Source organism: Taudactylus pleione, unplaced genomic scaffold (assembly GCF_031769625.1).
Source record: "Taudactylus pleione unplaced genomic scaffold, aTauple2 ptg000729l, whole genome shotgun sequence".
Taxonomy (NCBI): domain Eukaryota; kingdom Metazoa; phylum Chordata; class Amphibia; order Anura; family Myobatrachidae; genus Taudactylus; species Taudactylus pleione.
The window spans coordinates 1054111-1075377 of NW_028285131.1; the positions used below are offsets into that span (position 1 = coordinate 1054111).

General features: G+C 43.2%; 1 protein-coding gene across 1 annotated transcript in view; it reads left to right on the forward strand.

The window, feature by feature from the left end:
- PCP4 (Purkinje cell protein 4) overlaps positions 1-21267 on the forward strand; it is a 138445-nt gene that overhangs the window by 77466 nt on the left and 39712 nt on the right. The window lies entirely within an intron of this gene.

Sequence of the window (21267 nt, forward strand, 5' to 3'; positions counted from 1 at the left end):
TGTGTAATAGATGTGTATTATGATCATGTACAGTGGTCAGGTTATGTTGGGGGTGTAGTGTCCTATGTCTGTATAGTGTCTAATAGATGTGTATTATGATCATGTACAGTGGTCCGGTTATGTTGGGGGTGTAGTGTCCTATGTCTGTATAGGGTGTAATAGATGTGTATTATGATCATGTACAGTGGTGAGGTCATGTTGGGGGTGTAGTGTCCTATATCTGTATAGTGTGTAATAGATGTGTATTATGATCATGTACAGTGGTCAGGTCATGTTGGGGTGTAGTGTATATAGTGTAATGTGTATTATGGTCATGTACAGTGGTCAGGTCATGTTGGGGTGTAATGTCCTATGTCTGTATAGGGTGTAATAGATGTGTATTATGATCATGTACAGTGGTCAGGTCATGTTGGGGTGTAGTGTCCTATGTCTGTATATAGTGTAATAGATGTGTATTATGGTCATGTACAGTGGTCAGGTCATGTTGCGGGTGTAGTGCCCTATGTCTGTATACGGTGTAATAGATGTGTATTATGGTCATGTACAGTAGTCAGGGCATGTTGGGAGTGTAGTGTCCTATGTCTGTATAGGGTGTAATAGATGTGTATTATGGTCATGTACAGTAGTCAAGGCATGTTGGGGGTGTAGTGTCCTATGTCTGTATACAGTGTAATAGATGTGTATTATTATCATGTACAGTGGTCAGGTCATGTTGGGGGTGTAGTGCCCTATGTCTGTATACAGTGTAATACATGTGTATTATTATCATGTACAGTGGTCAGGTCATGTTTGGGGTGTAGTGCCCTATGTCTGTATACAGTGTAATAGATGTGTATTATGAACATGTACAGTGGTGAGGTCATGTTGGGGGTGTAGTGTCCTATATCTGTATAGTGTGTAATAGATGTGTATTATGATCATGTACAGTGGTCAGGTTATGTTGGGGGTGTAGTGTCCTATGTCTGTATAGTGTCTAATAGATGTGTATTATGATCATGTACAGTGGTCCGGTTATGTTGGGGTGTAGTGTCCTATGTCTGTATACAGTGTAATAGATGTGTATTATGGTCATGTACAGTGGTCAGGTCATGTTGGGGGTGTAGTGCCCTATGTCTGTATACAGTGTAATAGATGTGTATTATGATCATGTACAGTGGTCAGGTCATGTTGGGGTTGTAGTGTCCTATGTCTGTATACAGTGTAATAGATGTGTATTATTATCATATACAGTGGTCAGGTCATGTTGGGGGTGTAGTGCCCTATGTCTGTATACAGTGTAATACATGTGTATTATTATCATGTACAGTGGTCAGGTCATGTTCGGGGTGTAGTGCCCTATGTCTGTATACAGTGTAATAGATGTGTATTATGATCATGTACAGTGGTCAGGTCATGTTGGAGGTGTAGTTTCCTATATCTGTATACAGTGTAATAGATGTGTATTATGATCATGTACAGTGGTCAGGTCATGTTGGGGGTGTAGTGTCCTATGTCTGTATACAGTGCAATAGATGTGTATTATGGTCATGTACAGTGGTCAGGTCATGTTGGGGGTGTAGTGTCCTATGTCTGTATAGACTGTAATAGATGTGTATTATGATCATGTACAGTGGTCAGGTTATGTTGGGGGTGTAGTGTCCTATGTCTGTATAGGGTGTAATAGATGTGTATTATGATCATGTACAGTGGTGAGGTCATGTTGGGGGTGTAGTGTCCTATATCTGTATAGTGTGTAATAGATGTGTATTATGATCATGTACAGTGGTCAGGTTATGTTGGGGGTGTAGTGTCCTATGTCTGTATACAGTGTAATAGATGTGTATTATGGTCATGTACAGTGGTCAGGTCATGTTGGGGGTGTAGTGTCCTATGCCTGTATACAGTGTAATAGATGTGTATTATGATCATGTACAGTGGTCAGGTCATGTTGGGGTGTAGTGTCCTATGTCTGTATATAGTATAATAGATGTGTATTATGATCATGTACAGTGGTCAGGTCATGTTGGGGTGTAGTGTATATAGTGTAATGTGTATTATGGTCATGTACAGTGGTCAGGTCATGTTGGGGTGTAATGTCCTATGTCTGTATAGGGTGTAAAAGATGTGTATTATGATCATGTACAGTGGTCAGGTCATGTTGGGGTGTAGTGTCCTATGTGTGTATACGGTGTAATAGATGTGTATTATGATCATGTACAGTGGTCAGGTCATGTTGGGGGTGTAGTGTCCTATGTCTGTATAGGGTGTAATAGATGTGTATTATGATCATGTACAGTGGTCAGGTCATGTTGGGGTGTAGTGTCCTATGTCTGTATACAGTGTAATAGATGTGTATTATGGTCATGTACAGTGGTCAGGTCATGTTGGGGGTGTAGTGCCCTATGTCTGTATACAGTGTAATAGATGTGTATTATGATCATGTACAGTGGTCAGGTCATGTTGGGGGTGTAGTGTCCTATGTTTGTATACAGTGTAATAGATGTGTATTATTATCATGTACAGTGGTCAGGTCATGTTGGGGGTGTAGTGCCCTATGTCTGTATACAGTGTAATACATGTGTATTATTATCATGTACAGTGGTCAGGTCATGTTTGGGGTGTAGTGCCCTATGTCTGTATACAGTGTAATAGATGTGTATTATGAACATGTACAGTGGTGAGGTCATGTTGGGGGTGTAGTGTCCTATATCTGTATAGTGTGTAATAGATGTGTATTATGATCATGTACAGTGGTCAGGTTATGTTGGGGGTGTAGTGTCCTATGTCTGTATAGTGTCTAATAGATGTGTATTATGATCATGTACAGTGGTCCGGTTATGTTGGGGGTGTAGTGTCCTATGTCTGTATAGGGTGTAATAGATGTGTATTATGATCATGTACAGTGGTGAGGTCATGTTGGGGGTGTAGTGTCCTATATCTGTATAGTGTGTAATAGATGTGTATTATGATCATGTACAGTGGTCAGGTCATGTTGGGGTGTAGTGTATATAGTGTAATGTGTATTATGGTCATGTACAGTGGTCAGGTCATGTTGGGGTGTAATGTCCTATGTCTGTATAGGGTGTAATAGATGTGTATTATGATCATGTACAGTGGTCAGGTCATGTTGGGGTGTAGTGTCCTATGTCTGTATATAGTGTAATAGATGTGTATTATGGTCATGTACAGTGGTCAGGTCATGTTGCGGGTGTAGTGCCCTATGTCTGTATACGGTGTAATAGATGTGTATTATGGTCATGTACAGTAGTCAGGGCATGTTGGGAGTGTAGTGTCCTATGTCTGTATAGGGTGTAATAGATGTGTATTATGGTCATGTACAGTAGTCAAGGCATGTTGGGGGTGTAGTGTCCTATGTCTGTATACAGTGTAATAGATGTGTATTATGATCATGTACAGTGGTCAGGTCATGTTGGGGTGTAGTGTCCTATGTCTGTATATAGTATAATAGATGTGTATTATGATCATGTACAGTGGTCAGGTCATGTTGGGGTGTAGTGTATATAGTGTAATAGATGTGTATTATGGTCATGTACAGTGGTCAGGTCATGTTGGGGTGTAGTGTCCTGTGTCTGTATAGGGTGTAATAGATGTGTATTATGATCATGTACAGTGGTCAGGTCATGTTGGGGTGTAGTGTCCTATGTCTGTACAGGGTGTAATAGATGTGTATTATGATCATGTACAGTGGTCAGGTCATGTTGGGGTGTAGTGTCCTGTGTGTGTATACGGTGTAATAGATGTGTATTATGATCATGTACAGTGGTCAGGTCATGTTGGGGGTGTAGTGTCCTATGTCTGTATACAGTGTAATGTGTATTATTATCATGTACAGTGGTCAGGTCATGTTGGGGGTGTAGTGCCCTATGTCTGTATAGAGTGTAATAGATGTGTATTATTATCATGTACAGTGGTCAGGTCATGTTTGGGGTGTAGTGCCCTATGTTTGTATACAGTGTAATAGATGTGTATTATGATCATGTACAGTGGTCAGGTCATGTTGGAGGTGTAGTGTCCTATATCTGTATACAGTGTAATAGATGTGTATTATGATCATGTACAGTGGTCAGGTCATGTTGGGGGTGTAGTGTCCTATGTCTGTATACAGTGCAATAGATGTGTATTATGGTCATGTACAGTGGTCAGGTCATGTTGGGGGTGTAGTGTCCTATGTCTGTATAGGGTGTAATAGATGTGTATTATGAACATGTACAGTGGTGAGGTCATGTTGGGGGTGTAGTGTCCTATATCTGTATAGTGTGTAATAGATGTGTATTATGATCATGTACAGTGGTCAGGTTATGTTGGGGGTGTAGTGTCCTATGTCTGTATAGAGTGTAATAGAAGTGTATTATGATCATGTACAGTGGTGAGGTCATGTTGGGGGTGTAGTGTCCTATATCTGTATAGTGTCTAATAGATGTGTATTATGATCATGTACAGTGGTCAGGTTATGTTGGGGGTGTAGTGTCCTATGTCTGTATAGGGTGTAATAGATGTGTATTATGATCATGTACAGTGGTGAGGTCATGTTGGGGGTGTAGTGTCCTATATCTGTATAGTGTGTAATAGATGTGTATTATGATCATGTACAGTGGTCAGGTTATGTTGGGGGTGTAGTGTCCTATGTCTGTATAGAGTGTAATAGAAGTGTATTATGATCATGTACAGTGGTCAGGTCATGTTGGGGGTGTAGTGTCCTATGTCTGTATAGACTGTAATAGATGTGTATTATGAGCATGTACAGTGGTCAGGTCATGTTGGGGGTATAGTGTCCTATGTCTGTATACAGTGTTATAGATGTGTATTCTTGTCATGTACAGTGGTCAGGTCATGTTGGGGGTGTAGTGTCCTATGTCTGTATAGGGTGTAATAGATGTGTATTATGATCATGTACAGTGGTGAGGTCATGTTGGGGGTGTAGTGTCCTATATCTGTATAGTGTGTAATAGATGTGTATTATGATCATGTACAGTGGTCAGGTTATGTTGGGGGTGTAGTGTCCTATGTCTGTATAGAGTGTAATAGAAGTGTATTATGATCATGTACAGTGGTCAGGTTATGTTGGGGGTGTAGTGTCCTATGTCTGTATAGAGGGGTGAGCGGGTTCGGTATAATTGTCTTATGATCATGTCCAGTGCTTGGGCCATGCTGGAGGTGTAGTGTCCTATGTCTGTATAGAGTTGTACTTGTCTGTTTTTAAAAAAAAATGCATTTGGCAAGCTGAAGACGATGTTTAGTGCTTTGTCTATGAGGGGCATCATAAAATTGAACAAAGCAGTTATATAGTTCAGCATTTGGATTTCCAATCCTGAAATCATTTTGGTATCCGGGAAACCAGGATTCAATCTCAAAATAATTGTTAGGTTTGAGATTAAGAGAAAAAAGTAAGAAAATCCAAGACATTTTTTAAATATGAAATTTTAATTAGTTTTCATTAGTCCATAACAGAAGAGTATGAAGAATAAACTTGAGAACTCATTATTTTTTCAAACTTGTTAAAAAAAAGTTTGCACAACTCGTTCATAAATATCACATATAGCAATAACATATTAATAAAATAGACAGCTTTGTTTCAATAATCAGACTTTTATCATATGAAAATTGTTTTAAAGTATTTTATAGAGTAACAAAAATGTATAAACATAAAGGATTGCTTGATTGTGATTGTAAAAAAAAAAAAAAAAAGCCACTGGCAAAGGTAATTATTATAAAGTATTTAAGTTTTATTAATAACTCTGTAAGTTTTGCCTTTTTTTTGAATGGATATATCCTACTTTTGTCCTCTACTCTGCCCTTGAAGTTGAAAGTTAGTTGACTAATTTACAGGTAGCTGAATATTCTAGACATTTTCTGTGTTCTTCTCAGATCTGCTGAAAGTGCAACCTAAAGCAGGGTATACATTAGCCGATGTATGATAAGGCCAGCGACGAGACCTGGGGGGGCGGAGGGCGCCATTCTGCCTGCAGTAGGCCCGATGGGCGATGTCGTTAACGACCCGCGGGAGTGCGGATATCATGGGTACACACTAGACAATGTACCTGATATGTTGCTCTGACTCGCGGGATTGGACGACCTATCGTCTAGTTTGCACCAAGAAGCAAATTGTCCAGGGTGTCATCGCTAAACCAGCTTAAACTGTTATTCCCAATATACCCTGCTGCAGAGAAAACACGTTCGGGCTCTACACTAGTGGGCAGAATAGACAGTAGTTACTGGTATACCAGTTCCAAATGGTGGCTTAGGTTACGTCTTCCCCCATACAGTGCTAGTTCTTTTCTTATTGTCGCTGCTGTTACAGCTAATTGAGTTTCTGGCTGTGCCGGTTTCATTGCTTTTTTCGATTTCACGTTCAAACATTTGCTTTAAAGTAGAGCAAGTCTGTGTCTGAGGCTGGTCAGACTCATCATGGCGTGTTTCCTGCTGTTCTTCCTCCTGATTCTCTATTACTTTTGCATCTGGCTCAGTTGACTCTCAAACTATGTTTTGTTTTGTTTTATTTGCTATTATTGCTTGATTATATTTAATAGCAGGAGTCTTCCTTGCATCTTTGGCCTATTTGATAATGTAATGCTTGATTGAAATTATTGGCAGAAGTAGATTTATTTTTATTTACTTGATAACAGGGGACACTTTGGAACGGCATGTGCCATGCACAAATTTGCGTTCTGTCAACACAGCTGCTTTTATTGAAGTCAGTACATCCACTATTTCGACAAGTAGATTGAAATCGTGTTCTTATAAAGGTACAGGATAGTTCCAATCAATCGGTGCTTTTTGAATGGAGGTCTTCAAAGCAAGAGAACTTTCAAGCATAGACAACAGTGAGTTCTGCCTGGTTCTGCAATCCACTCTTAGTAATTTTTCTTTACCTTTCTCTGTTTTGACACATTTTTGGAGAATGACCTCATTTTTTTTTTCGTGGGAGTACTTTTAAAACATAACAGCAATTTTCTGAACCTTTTTGTAAATTTAGTTTATGTTTTGCTCACTATATTGGTCAAATATATTGTTTTCATTTGAGGCTACAAGTAAGGTTAAGCCCATGTCCATGTCTTCAGTATCATTTATGTGTGTGTCAGGCTCAACATCATCATCAACATCAATAGTAGGCATAGTTACATGATAATTATCGTCGTTGACGTTGTCTATACAGAAGGAGAACGGATCATCCATTATTATGGAAGAATAGGGCTTTGTAGATCCTGAATGTTCAGTAGCACCCTTTGTGTAGAGAACATCACATACTGCATGGTGAAGGCTGTGCACTAGACCTCACTAAAGTTCGGTTTCCAACTCGTACCATCAATTTTGGACTCTCTCTGACAATTGTGACAAAGTTATTTTCATTGCATTAAACTCATTTAGGCATTTTTATTATTCAACACATTTTTCCGTAGACTTCATCCCATGAATTCTAATCAGACCCTAATTCCAGAATTTGTTTTGGACATGTAAGATAATATCATCCTATGAAACCCGGTAGAGGAGACGCATTTTGCCACTTCGGGGAGCGGAAACGGGCTCCTAGGTCATTTGTCATATGTCCTATGACGCTCCATACGGAGCCGTGATTCCCAGCAATTATCTCCCCGTCCTGCACACTTCACTTGATGATCCAGACGTTCTTTCAGGGGTGCGGGTGGCTACCCAAAAATCAGTAGCCTCTCGCATCTTCCAGGAGAGAAGGTACTGTAAGTGTAGATAATATTCATGTATCTTTTATTAGAAGTAGAGGTCCATTCATCGATGCAGTAGACTTTTTTTTCCCCAGAATTATATCTTGATTGACATTTGTAATTCACAACGCTATTTCATGTGGCCGTCAGGTTTGAAGGTAAATCAACATACCCTTTAGCAATCAATAACGGTCTCAAATCCTGTGATGTATCTGAAAATGTAGAAGTGTAAAAAGCAGTATATAGCGGTCATCCGCGCTAAAATTGCATCTAGCGATGGTTTTTCTGGGGGACCAACGTAATGGGATATTTTTTGTTCCATAGGTGGATGTGGTGGTCTCTCATAAATGCCTTGAGGGGATGTTGGTATTACTTATTTCGATTGCTCTTTCATGTCATGTTTGGAAGATAAATGTGTACGGAAACCTTTTTGTAGAGCCGCCCAAGATGTTTAAAGTACTGTAGTGCTGCTCATTTTGCATTTCGCTGTTTGATTATCAACAGCTGTCAAAAAATGACACCAAACAGACGTCTCGCACTTATTCTTTATATGAGGAACGTACAAAGATGGGTTTTGTTGTGTCGCAGTGGCTGCCATAATATAAAATAAAAAACATTCCAGAGTGGCACTTGCAACTTGCATGAAATACGTTTCTCTGGTGTTTATACACCTTTATTATTACACAACAAGACTTTGGGGTCTAGTTACTAAGCTGTGTTAGGAGATAAAGTGAACGGATGTAAGGTACCAGCCAATCAGCTCCTAACTGCCATGGCACAGGCTGTGTTTGAAAAATGGCAGTTAGGAGCTGATTGGCTGGTACCTTATCACCGTTTACTTAATCTCCTAACACAGCTTAGTAAATAGACCCCTGTATCTATTATTTATTTCTCTTATTCTCTTTGCGAATTGCTCCAGGCTAGTTTTTTTTGCCTTAATACCATCCAGGGCAGGGCACGGTCCTCGGTAAGGGCTGCCACCCTGCAAATGTGATTCTGTTTTTGTCTGAACTGAGACGTCAGAACCACTTTATCTACGTGCGAGATCGCAGACGCAGGCTACAACACGAAAAGCGGACGAGATGCGCCTGTATTTTTTTGCCTCCACTCCCCATTACCTCCCTCAAACGGTCCCGGAGTATCAATCATTATGCGAGGCAATCCTCACAGTGAGCAGCAACGCTAAGGTATCTTGGCGCGCGCGCGCAGGTTGACTGATAATTGCTCAACTGCGTAAGTATCGAGCAGCATACATCTCTGAATTAGCCCCAGTGTTGGGAAGTTCACCTCACTTTTTCCAGTAATAAAACAATCAAACACACAAATGTGACTTGTGTAACAAAGACATTGCTTACCACCAGTGGCAGCTCCTACCTTTTCCTGGTTGGGGGCTGCCCGTGCAGCAACCTGGCCGGCTCTGTCCTCTTCTCTCTGGCTCCTGCCATGTGCATTGTGCATGTGCAATGCGTCTGGCAGGGCCCACGACTGGCGCATTCATCGGCTGCAGCCCCTAGAAGCCAAATAGGGCTCACGGCAAGGCAGGATAGTGAATTCCCATTGCAAGTGCTCTCTCTGCTAACCGCGTTCCAAGCCGGGAAACACCTCCCCTGGGACCAAGGGAGTTTCTAGAGAGGAGGAGTCCCATGTGCAGCCTCCATCCGGGGCTCCCTCCTCTCTCTCTGGTGGCCGGCAGCACACTGAGCGAAGCACTGCAGTGGTAGACTCTGGGCTCTAGTCTGTGCCCAGAATCTACAGTGCATGCGCAGGTCACCGGGATAATGGCACGGCAGCCATTTTTCCAGTGTTTTCCATACTGCGCATGTGCAAAATGACGGGAAAATGGCTGTGGCAGCCATTTTCCAGGTGTTTTTTTACAGCGCTGACACCGGCGCCGACGTGGCACTCCGGAGTGGTAAGTATAATATGGGTGCAGGGTGTTCGGTGTGGAGCCCCCTGGACCCAGGGGCCCGTGTGCCCCGCAAACCCTGCACCCATTATAAATACGCCCCTCCCTGGGACTGCCAGTGTGCCTGTGATTAGCAGTGTGCGCGTCTATAGGAAGCCACTGGCAGTGCCAGGAACACTCGGGGGTGGCAGATTATACTGGGTGGGCTGCAGCCACTGCTTATGAACCTTCATTCATGATTACTGTGAGACATAAATCAGCTACACAAAGCAGTAATGTAAGAGAACCATGGCGGATGGAATTAATCAATTAGATGGTTCTGTATTTAAAGCATAATGATCATTAAAGTGACAGCCCCAGTCTTTGCACCATGCACGTTTCCAACCAGGCCTTCAGTCTCTTCAAGTCAGGAGCACATAGATTTTGTTGGGACATGTGTATGTGCACTTGACATCATAAAGGTCCCATCCAGATCCCTGATTTAGGAGGGTTACTTAGGGGTATATTTATCAAAGTTTGATTTTGCATTCGATTTTATGTTCGATTTATCTCACCTGAAATCGAATCAAATCGAATGTAGAAATCCCTGTCAAAATCCCACATTTACTAAAATTCGATTTTGGAAGCCTTTTCTAAATCAAATTAGTTTTGGTTCGATTTTGAATAGTGATTTCTTGTTCGATTTTGCATGCCTATGTCTAAATCGAAAACCAAATCGAACTTTAAATCCCAAATGTAATAGACCTGCTTCATGCTGGAAGTTTAGTATGAACAGGTGTGAATTACAGATGCCTGCACAGATCAGTGAGATCCATGCATGCTTCTGTGTGTAAAAATGTTGTAAAGTGATAAAAAAAAAATGACGTGGGGTCTCCCCAGGGCCGGCAACAGAAATCTCGGGGCCCGTTAGACAGATATTTCTGGACCCCCCCTCTCGACCCCAACCCCTTGCTGATGCCAGCAGTGACAGACTCCATATTATGCCCCCAGTAGTAAGGCCCCTGTAATACCCCATATGATGCCCCCAGTAGTAAGGCCCCTGTAATGCCCCCATTTAATGCCCCCAGTAGTAGGCCCCTGTAATGTCCCCATATTATGCCCCCAGTAGTAAGACAGGCCCCTGTAATGCCCCCTGTATTAAGGCAGGCCCCTGTAATGCTCCCTGTAGTGCCATCCAGTAGTAAGCCCCCCACCAACATACACAGACAAAAAAAAATACTTACCTTAAACCCCGCTCCAGTGCCTGCTGCCATCCGTCCCCGGCGCCTTCTCCTCGGAACTATGCGAGTGACGTCATGATGCCACTCCCATAGTGTACTGTGGGACGCAGAAGCCAGGAGTGAGCTCCGTCCTCCGGCTGCCGCTGGCGTTGGGGGAGGGGGGAGTGAAGGAGCCGGGCGCTCGCTGGAAACACAATCTCAGCAGGCACCCGGCAAATGGTGGGTGCAGGGAGTGCGATTGCTGGGCTGGCGGGCCCCTTAAGCCGCCGGGTCCCATAGCAACCCCACGTCATTTAAAAAAAAAAAATGTTAACACTTTACAAACGTTTTACACACAGAAGCATACACAGATCTCACTGATCTGTGCATGCTTCCGTGTAAATTCATACCTGCTCATGCTAAAATCGCCAGCACGAAGCAGGAATATTATTTTAGGGATTTGAAGTTCAATTTAGAGTTCGATTTGGTATTCCTTTTCAAATCGAATATTAGTAAATGTGGGATTTGTATATTGGTCTATGTAAAAGTACCAATGTTTTGGCGATGTTCGATGTTGAGTGGGATTTGAGTGGGATTCGGTTTTATGTTCAATTTGACATTTGGTTTTGCCTTTAGTAAATCTCCAAAGGCAAAATCAAATGAAAACCGCATGCAAATCGAATGTGAAATCACACAAAACTCAAAATCGAACATTAGTCTCATTCTGGGAGAGGAGACAAGTATGTTCTCAATCCTTTTTTACACTCTTTGGGCCCCATTTAACACCGATACATACAGCCTTTAGCACTCGCTAAAGGGGTTATGTAATCTTATCAATGGAGTTAGTATGATTTACCGCCGGCCGCATCCTTGCAGCAGTGAAAATCCCGATGGTTGAAAGGTAAGTACTCACTAACCTATTCTACCCCCTAACCCTAACCCTCCCGTAGGGGTGCCTAACCCTAACCTCCCCCCTAAATGCCTCGGGATTTCGTCGCCTGTCATTTAACCCTTGCCGGGATTATACAGTCGGGAAGCCGGCGGTCGGGATTCCGTCCATCGGCTTCCCGACTGTTTCCCCTTTTCAATATTTAACAAACAGTGTTCCTCTAAGATTACCGCTGTTTCTCCTTGCATCACTCTCACCATCTTTAGCCGGTAATGGGGACCTGGCAGCAGCCTTTCAGTGAAGCCGTCCAGGCACTGCTGGGTGCCCGCCGGGGTAAACAGTCATGCACATGCGAAGACTGACCGTCGCACACGCGCTTGACAGAGTAGCCCGTCGCTGGCAAAATTAGACTGCCAGCAGCTGAGTGGAGGACAGCGCCAATGAGGAGGACGTCGCTGGACCTCGCAGGTGAGGTAAGTAATAAGGGATACTAGTGGCATATTCCTTTTTATCACTGCGATACTAAACGAAATATGCCGCATGATATGTCTGAGCTTATCTTCCTGCCCAACTCATATGTTCTAACTGTAAGTCTACATGTCTGCATGAAATAGACCAGACTTCTATAAGTGTCGGTGGAGCAAGTTATAAGTATAACATATAACCACAGCAACTCTTGTCAGATACAGTCAGGTGCATAAATATTGGGACATTGACAGAATTTTCATATTTTGGCCTCTCTTCACCACCACAATGGCTTTGAAATGAAACAAACAAGATGTGCTTTAACTGCAGACTTTCAGATTTAATTTGAGGGTAATTACATCCAAATCAGGTGAACGGTGTAGGAATTACAACGGTTTCTATGTGTGCCTCCCACTTTTTAAGGGGCCAAAAGTAATGGGACTATCAACTCAAAAGCTATTTCATGGACAGGTGTGGCTGTGGGCTATTCCCTCGTTATTTCATTATCAATTAAGCAGGTAAAAGGTCTGGAGTTGATTCTAGGTGTGACATTTGCATTTGGAATCAGTTGCTGTTGACTCTCAATATGAGATCCAAAGAGCTGTCACTATCAGTGAAGCAAGCCATCATTAGGCTGAAAAATCAAAACAAACCCATCAGAGAGATAGCAAAAACATTAGGTGTGGCCAAATCAACTGTTTGGAACATTCTTAAAAAGAAAGAATGCACCGGAGAGCTCAGCAACACCAAAAGACCCGGAAGACCACGGAAAACAACTGTGGTGGATGACAGAAGAATTATTTCCCTGGTGAAGAAAAACCCCTTCATAACAGTTGGCCAAATCAAGAACACTCTCCAGGAGGTAGGTGTATATGTGTCAAAGTCAACAATCAAGAGAAGACTTCACAAGAGTGAATATGGAGGGTTCGCCACAAGATGTAACCCATTGGTGAGCCACAAAAACAGGAAGACCAGATTAGAGTTTGCCAAACCACATCTAAAAAAGCCATTACAGTTCTGGAACAACATCCTAAGGACAGATGAGACAAAGATCAACTTGTACCCGAGTGATGGGAAGAAAAGAGTATGGAGAAGGAAAGGAACTGCTCATGATCCAAAACATATCACCTCATCAGTGAAGCATGGTGGTGGTAGTGTCATGGTGTGGTCATGTATGGCTGCCAATGGAACTGGTTCCCTTGTATTTATTGATGATGTGACTGCTGACAAAAGCAGCAGAATGAATTCTGAAGTGTTTCAGGCAATATTATATGCTCATATTCAGTCAAATGCTTCAGAACTCATTGGACGGTGCTTCACAGTGCAGATGGACAATGACCCAAAGCATACTGCAAAAGCATCCAAAGAGTTTTTTAAGGCTAAAAAGTGGAATGTTATGCAATGGCCAAGTCAATCCCCTGACCTGAATCCAATTGAGCATGCTTTCACTTGATGAAGACAAAACTGAAGGGAAAATGCCCCAAGAACAAGCAGGAACTAAAGACATTTGGAGTAGATACCTGGCAGAGCATCACCAGGGATGAAACCCAGCGTCTGGTGATGTCTATGCGTTCCAGACATCAGGCTGTAATTGCCTGCAAAGGATTTGCAACAAAGTATTAAAAAGTGAAAGTTAGATTTAGGATTGTTTAGTTTGACCCATTACTTTTGGCCCCTTAAAAAGTGGGAGGCACATATAGCAACCATTGTAATTCCTACACTGCTCACCTGATTTGGATGTAATTACCCTCAAATTAAATCTGAAAGTCTGCAGTTAAAGCACATCTTGTTTGTTTCATTTGAAAGCCATTGTGGTGGTGAATAGAGGCCAAAATATGAAAATTCTGTCAATGTCCCAATATTTATGCACCTGACTGTAGATTATATACTGGCAAGCAATGTCTTTAGAGTGCAGAGCATGTACTTATTGTAGGACCCATGTGAAGGTCATATAGGATATGTGCAGCCCTTTAAAACATATAATTGCTGAATCAGACAAGCTGCCAAGAGTTGGATCAACCAGAGAAGACAGCGAGCGCTCCCTGGCTCTGTTCCCAGTGAGCCGCTGCACTAATCAATGCAAGACAATGCTGCTGCTGCTAGAGGTGGTAATCTTGCCGAGTCAATAGTTAGATAATTATGAATTTGGCAGGGTTGGGGGAGATACGTACACTGCTTCTGTACGTGTTTGGAGAGTAAAGCTCCGGCACGCTGGGCACCATTCATATTTTACCTATGGTTCCTTTAAGTTAGTATGTTTCCTAGTGATGAAGATCTTTATTGTGCCATTATGTGCACTTGAATGCTAATATTATTTGTTATGAGTTTAGCATCAGGTTTTAGCTCAGAATGATGAAATGAGGAAAACTTCATTAGAAATATCTTTTTATGCAAACTATATTCACTTGTAAGGAGGAAATATCGTGTCACTTCAATATTTTGCAGGCCGTTAAATAGATTTGGTATCAAATTAGATTTTACTACAGATCCTCAAAGATCTGAGAAAATGTTTTACTCCCTCATCTCCCACGTTCCCCGTTTCCTTATCAAATCTTACATTTATCTCCTGGCTTTGTGCTATGTACTTTTATTGCAAGTCTCTTCATACTGTATGTGTCAGAGGTCAGGACGTATAACCGTCTTTGCTGAGCAGTCTGATTACTGAAATTATATTTCTTACTGAACAATTCTGAAAAACAGGGGCGCAGACATTCTCAGGGACAAACGTTTAAAAATTAAGAACTATCCCTGGATATAAGGGACATTTAGCAACCATGGGCCTGATTCAGACCTGGACAGGCTGCTGATTTGGCCGCAAGTGGACAGTGTTTTTTTTTCTCCAGCGCACGCACCTAGAGCAGAGGTGCGAATGTGCCGTGATGTTGCTGCGGCTACCATAGTTAGTTGCGGCATGATTGTCAGGCTGCAGGCATTTGGGGGCAAAGACAAGGGCGCGGCTTTGAAATCAGAGGCGTGTATATTATCTGGCGCCAGGCAGCTTAGGTGTTGTGAGCATTCTGAGCAACCTTAGGGTTGCCCTGATGCCCGGTCGTCCGCCTGATGGGCGCGATGTAGATCCGATGCTGCGACTTTGGACCATGCTTGCCGACCATCCTGTTGGCCCCTCCGAGATTGGGTGGCCTGGACAGCATAGTGGGGTGGGCGTGGTATGCTTTATTAGGGGCGGGGAGGGGGCATGTCTGCATGATCGAGTCATCATGGCCACGCCTCCGATACACAAAGCCGAGATTACCGGCATTGTGGAGCAGGGGCAGGGCACGATGACGCGATGCAGCGCGTATCACGTCATCGCTTCCCCGCTCTGCCGCCGGGGTGTTTAAATTATGGTACCGGGGGGGTCTGGTGATGGTGCGAGTGGTTCCGGGGTAGGCGGCTGTCAATCCCGGTCACCTGGAAAGGTGGACAATTTCCGAGAGGCTCCCGCCCATTTTGGACACAGGCAGCAGATCTAAAAAGTCGTCGGTAAGGAAATTTTTTACAAAAGACGGTTCCTGTGGCATTGGATTAAATGTTCCTGTATGAATGCAAATATAATTCATTACTTCTATTTTTGGATACTGTTTTCACTCTCCAACAGAATACAGTATTATATACAATACTTGTTTTTCCATTCGGTAGAAACCAACAGGCTACAGGGATTTCCCACAGACTATTGATTCTTTCTGATCTCAGACATATAGTACATTGCACAGAACTTCCTGAACGAGCAGGTAATCAGCTGCCGGCTGAGAAGGGCAAACTGGTCTCTTTGATTCATGTTCTACTTTTCTCGAAAGCTTATTGATTGGAATTGTAATTCCTTGTATTCGTTCCAGAATTCCACCCTACAATATTTTAGGACAGTAATAGTTTTCTATGCTTCATGGTAAGTTAGAACTGTGATAAAGTTCTGTATGGTTTTATCGCACGTGTAGAAACCCTGGCTGTGATGTTATACACATAGGGGCTTATTCTGAGTCAGGCAGATCCCTCCGCACGGACGCAAGCAGCGAGTTTTTGCGTACAGTGCATGCACAGAGGCGAATTCATGCATTTTTGTGTATCTCTGTCCTATTCTAAATCATATGGCACTCGGCTGGATCTGTCTTTCCGTGAAATTGGGCTTTTCAGGACAGCTACAATGCAAGGGAAAATGGCCAGCAAATTATTTTTTTAAGTTGTTTCCTGTGGTGGCTGTTGTAAGTTATTACTGTAATCAGCAATAATTATCATATTACTGTACCCTGAGAGAATGCATTACTGTCCATGTAGCACATAGTGATCAGAAAAGTAGTCCTTAGTTCATCGACTGTGTAGAACAGCTTTCCGGGAGCAGGCTGGATCGGGGGGCAGGACTGTATTGGTGATATAATTAGGCCCCGTCCCTTTCTCGGGTCTGCGAGGAGGGGGCGGAGCTAAATTACGCAAATTGTGAAGTTTAGCCACGCCCCTCTCACGGACACGCAAATTCCCCATTAAATCTCCTCATCCTGCCCCCTTCACTAGGAAGTGAACAGGATGCGGGAGATCTACCTACACTTCCGGGGGTGCAGGGGGTTATCCCGAAAAATCAAGAGCCTCCCGCGACTTTTGGGAGTGTAGGCATGTATGCATTAGTTGCTGTACGGCAGTCTGCAGTTTGCACAGAAAAATAAGGTACTGAGCAATATAACACTGCCAGCTTCATTCTGCTGGCAACAGTGCTGCTCTGTGGTCCTGCCCCCCTGTGCTGGGTACACCATGGCATTGTATCTGCGCCACTCTCCCAGCAACAGTTCTTTTAATAAATGGCCCTGAAAAGACATTGCTTATTATTGCTGTCATACAGATGTGGCCTCATACACCTAGCCTAAATACGCCATGCCGCACGAGTGAGCCACGCCAAGCGTTATATAGCGCAGCGTCTTTTTCTCTAAATTTGCATCTTATTCGCATCGCAGCGAAACATCGCACCATCTGTACCAGAGGCGATCGGCTGCGACAATAACGGCACAGAAAAGTTTTAAATATGTACAAAGTCGCAGATGATGCACAAACCGTACTTGGCGAGAAAAATGGCTGACTCCGCTGCATCATATCGCTTTGTATACAGTACAGATTCCTTCACAGACGGATGTATAAGGGTCACACAGCTAATTAATGAGGTCTGTCTCGTTAAGAGGTTTTGTCTCATTGGATTGTGATCTTTAATTAAAAAAATGTGCAAAAGACAAAAAAAGACGCTTGTACAGGAGCCGGCGGGCCATGAAGGGCTGTTAGGCGCCACTGCGGCAATAGTGTATGAGGACACATCTGTATATGGCGATAACCAATAACACCGCAGATGCAGAGGCTGTGGGGCAGTGCCAGTGCCGCCAACAGGGCTCTGCGCAGTGGCATAGCTGTCACACCCCTAGTTACAGCCCTGACCACCCAATCAGCTTCTGTCATTTTTCAAAGGCCCGCTACAGTATGTTATACATTGCGTTTTATGAGGTGACTTACTGTAGTGACACATTAGGCTACATACATACTACAGATGTGTTCTCTTACATCCTTGCCGATCGCTCTACTAACGTGTACAAACATCGCGCCATGCGATTACCCGCAGTAGCATACGCTACGGTATGCCATGGCACAAACTACGTTCGCACCATGCATTCCTATGGAGTCACGGGTGATCCCCTTGCAAAGATGCAATAGGACGTATCTGTATGTAGTATGAGCCTATATGTATATAGGGACCTATGAGTCTATAAAGATGTGTCCTGTTCTACTGCCAAATAGCCCCTCTCAGCGCGCCAGGTCCCGGGCAGTTCTACTGCACCGAGCATCGTTTTCGTACCCAAGGGGTAAATACAGACACATAATAAATACCTGGACAGCAGTTTACACAGTCACATAGAGTATTGTTGCATCTGTACTCTGCACCTCCTCTTTTGCATATTGACTTTGTTTGTTTAAAGCCCATGAATTTAATACAGAGATTTTTTTATATATATATATTTTCATGTAAATCTATTCAAATGCCAATGAAAAGCTGTAAGGAAAGTGAGAGTTGGATGTATTATATTTGTATACGGGTGCATTGTGGGTCACAGATATCTGCATTGTGTTGTCTGCCATAAACTCCACAAACTATTTAAAGTCTCAGTAATAAAACACTGTAGTGTCTATTTACTAAGCAGTGTTAGGACCTGATTCAGAGCCGGATGCAATTCTTTGTTCGCTCGTATGCATTCGATGGTTTCCAACCACGCATGCGTCCGGTTATCACTGCACATGTGCGGCCGTATCTTTGCGGTCAGTTTTCTTTCGCTCGTATACACAGCGAGCAGGAAGTGACCTATGTAATTTGATTGATAGAATGGTGCGTTTATGGGTGGTGACAGGGGTGGAGATGTGAAAACGCAGGCGTGTCAAGCCGTTTTTTTGACGTGCATGAATTATCTTGTGCGAGCGCAATATTTGAATGGAAGATGTGATACGTCACTGTGTGATCTAGTTTCCATTATGACTGCTCGTTCAGCTTGTGGCAGGGTATTGGATCTCGCAAAGACGATGGTGTCTTCGTAGCTCCCTTAGCGAATCGATGATTTGCTAGTCTCCTGAATAAGGCACAAGACCAATCACCTAATAATTGGATCACTTGTTATAATGTGATGTGCAATGGCCCTGATCTATTAGCTAAATTTGGAACGCATGTTGTGATCCTATTTGTTTGTATGTTTGGAAATTACAACAGCAATCACCTAATAAATGTTTAATTTGTTATGTTATTTGAAATCTGATTGTTTTATTTGCTATATTTCGTACGCATGTTGTTGGCACATTTCCTTAGTTATTTTAGAGCACAACACCAATCACCTATGTTTTTTATTTTTTTTATTATTTTTTTGTTTAAATACGCAAAGATAATCACCTACTATTGCTTACCTTGTGTTATTGTTTACTTACCTGTTGGCTTTTTTTTTTTTTGGGTGCAAATATTTTAGTATATGATCTTTCTCATGTATTTAAGTATGTTTGTTGCAGTCCCTTTTACCCAGTTGATAAAGAAATATCAAACATTTTTTTTTTATGTTTTTTGGATTTTCAAAAAAAATTTATTAATGTAATTTGTAGAAATATTAATTTTTTGGGGGTCAGCCAAAAAGGAAAATATTAATAACGGAAACATTATTTGGAATTATACTATAAATCTGCTTTGTCCTTATAACCGTGCGGATTCAGCGGAACAAATGTCGCACAATACAAACAATAAAGTTTATTGACATTCAAATAAAAAACACGATTGAAAACATTTGAGGTTCAATTAAGTAACTTAATATGGTGATAGCCACCAATCGATTCAAGTATGTTTGCCGAACGAGAAACAAGGCAATCGAAAACTGACAGGCCAACTTCCGGAAATTACTTGTGCGAGCGCAGACATCAACCAAAGACGAGTAGAGCGCTCGCTATTTTGAACGCTCGCTAGCTAGAGGAGGGGTTGGGTGATTATGGGGCAGAAGCCTAGCTACAAGCAAACAAACGTGCGAGCGCTTTGTTTTACATATTTCCATTCGTACGGACTACGAGCGAACGGCCACTTGCGTCCGGCTCTGAATCAGGCCCAGAGGCCCTGATTCAGAGCCGGACGCTCTGACAGAGCGCTCGCTCTGAATCAGGGCCGTCCCTCTGAATTTTAGAGCGGCCTCCTGGCCGCACGCATAGCTGTGGGTGACCACCCACAGCTATAGCGAGCGGCCAAAAAGATGGTCGCGATGGTCAAGATTATCGTGACCATCGGGCTTGCGACAAGACCCTTGTGGTAGGGTCTCGTCTGCCGCAAGCCCTGGAGTGCTTTTGGCTCTATCAGAGCCAAACGCGGAGGAGTGAGCCGCTGCCTCCTGCCTGCTGGGGTATGCGTTAAGCTCCAGGTGGCTAGGGGGAAGGGGGTTGGCGAAGGGCGATAAACTCTGTGTAGCCAAGAGGGGGGGATCCCTGTGAGCTCCGCATGGTAAGGGGGGAGGAGGGGATGGCTATGTAGGCTGCTTATGGCTTGAAGGGGGCCCCCACAATTTAGTTGCCCTGGGGCTCCCACAAGCCTTAATCCGGATCTGCAACTATCTGCTGTATATATAAAGAAAGAGAAAGAGAGAGAGAGAAAGAGAGAGAGAGTAAGTTCATGCACTCACAGGTATTAAATAAAGAAAAAGTGAGGCTAGTTCAGGAATGTGTCATCCTGTGTTAGCTAGCACATTGGTCAGCTACTGGCCTTTCCTGTGCTTGATGAAGGTCACTAGAGGAACAAACTGTTGGCTCATTCTGGTTGACACCATTGTGAATTAAAACTCACTTTTGATTGAAGACCTGTGATTGCCTTGATTTACGTTTTGTTTTATTTCCTACTATTTGGATCCTGCGTCCAGGAATATGTCTCTTCCTGATGTGACTGCTTCTCACTACTAAGGAAATACACCCGTCAGCCAGAATATTAAAACCACTGAAAGGTGAAGTGAATAACATTGATTATCTTGTTACATTGGCACATGGCAATGGAGTGGGATATATTACGTAGCAGGTGAACAGTCAGTTCTTGAAGTTGATGTGTTGGAAGGCAGGAAAATGGGCAAACGTAAGGTTCTGAGTGACTCTGACAAGGGACAGGTTGTAATGTCTAGGGGACTGGGTCAAAGCATCTCCAAAAGTCAGGTCTTGTGTTGTGTTCCCGGTATGCAGTGGTTAGCACCTACCAAAGTGGTCCAAGGAAGGCTCATTGATGTGCATAGGGAGCAAAGGATAGCCCGTCTGGTCCAATCCGACAGAAGAGCTAGCGTAGTACAAATGCTGGCTATGATAGTACATTGCAGCTTGCTGCGTATGGGGCTGCATAGCCGTAGACCGGTCAGACTGCCCATACCGACCCCTGTCCACCACCAAAGTGCCTACAATGGGCACGTGAGCGTCTGAACTGGACCATGGAGTAATGGAATAAGGTGGTCTGGTCTAATGAATCATGTTCTCTTTTATATCACGTGGACGGCAGCGGGGGGCGTGTGAGTCGTTTACCTGAGGGAAGAGATGCCACCAGGATGCACTATGGAAAAGAAGGCAAGCCGGCGGCAGCAGTGCGATGCTCTAGGGCAATGTTCTGCTGGGAATCCTCGG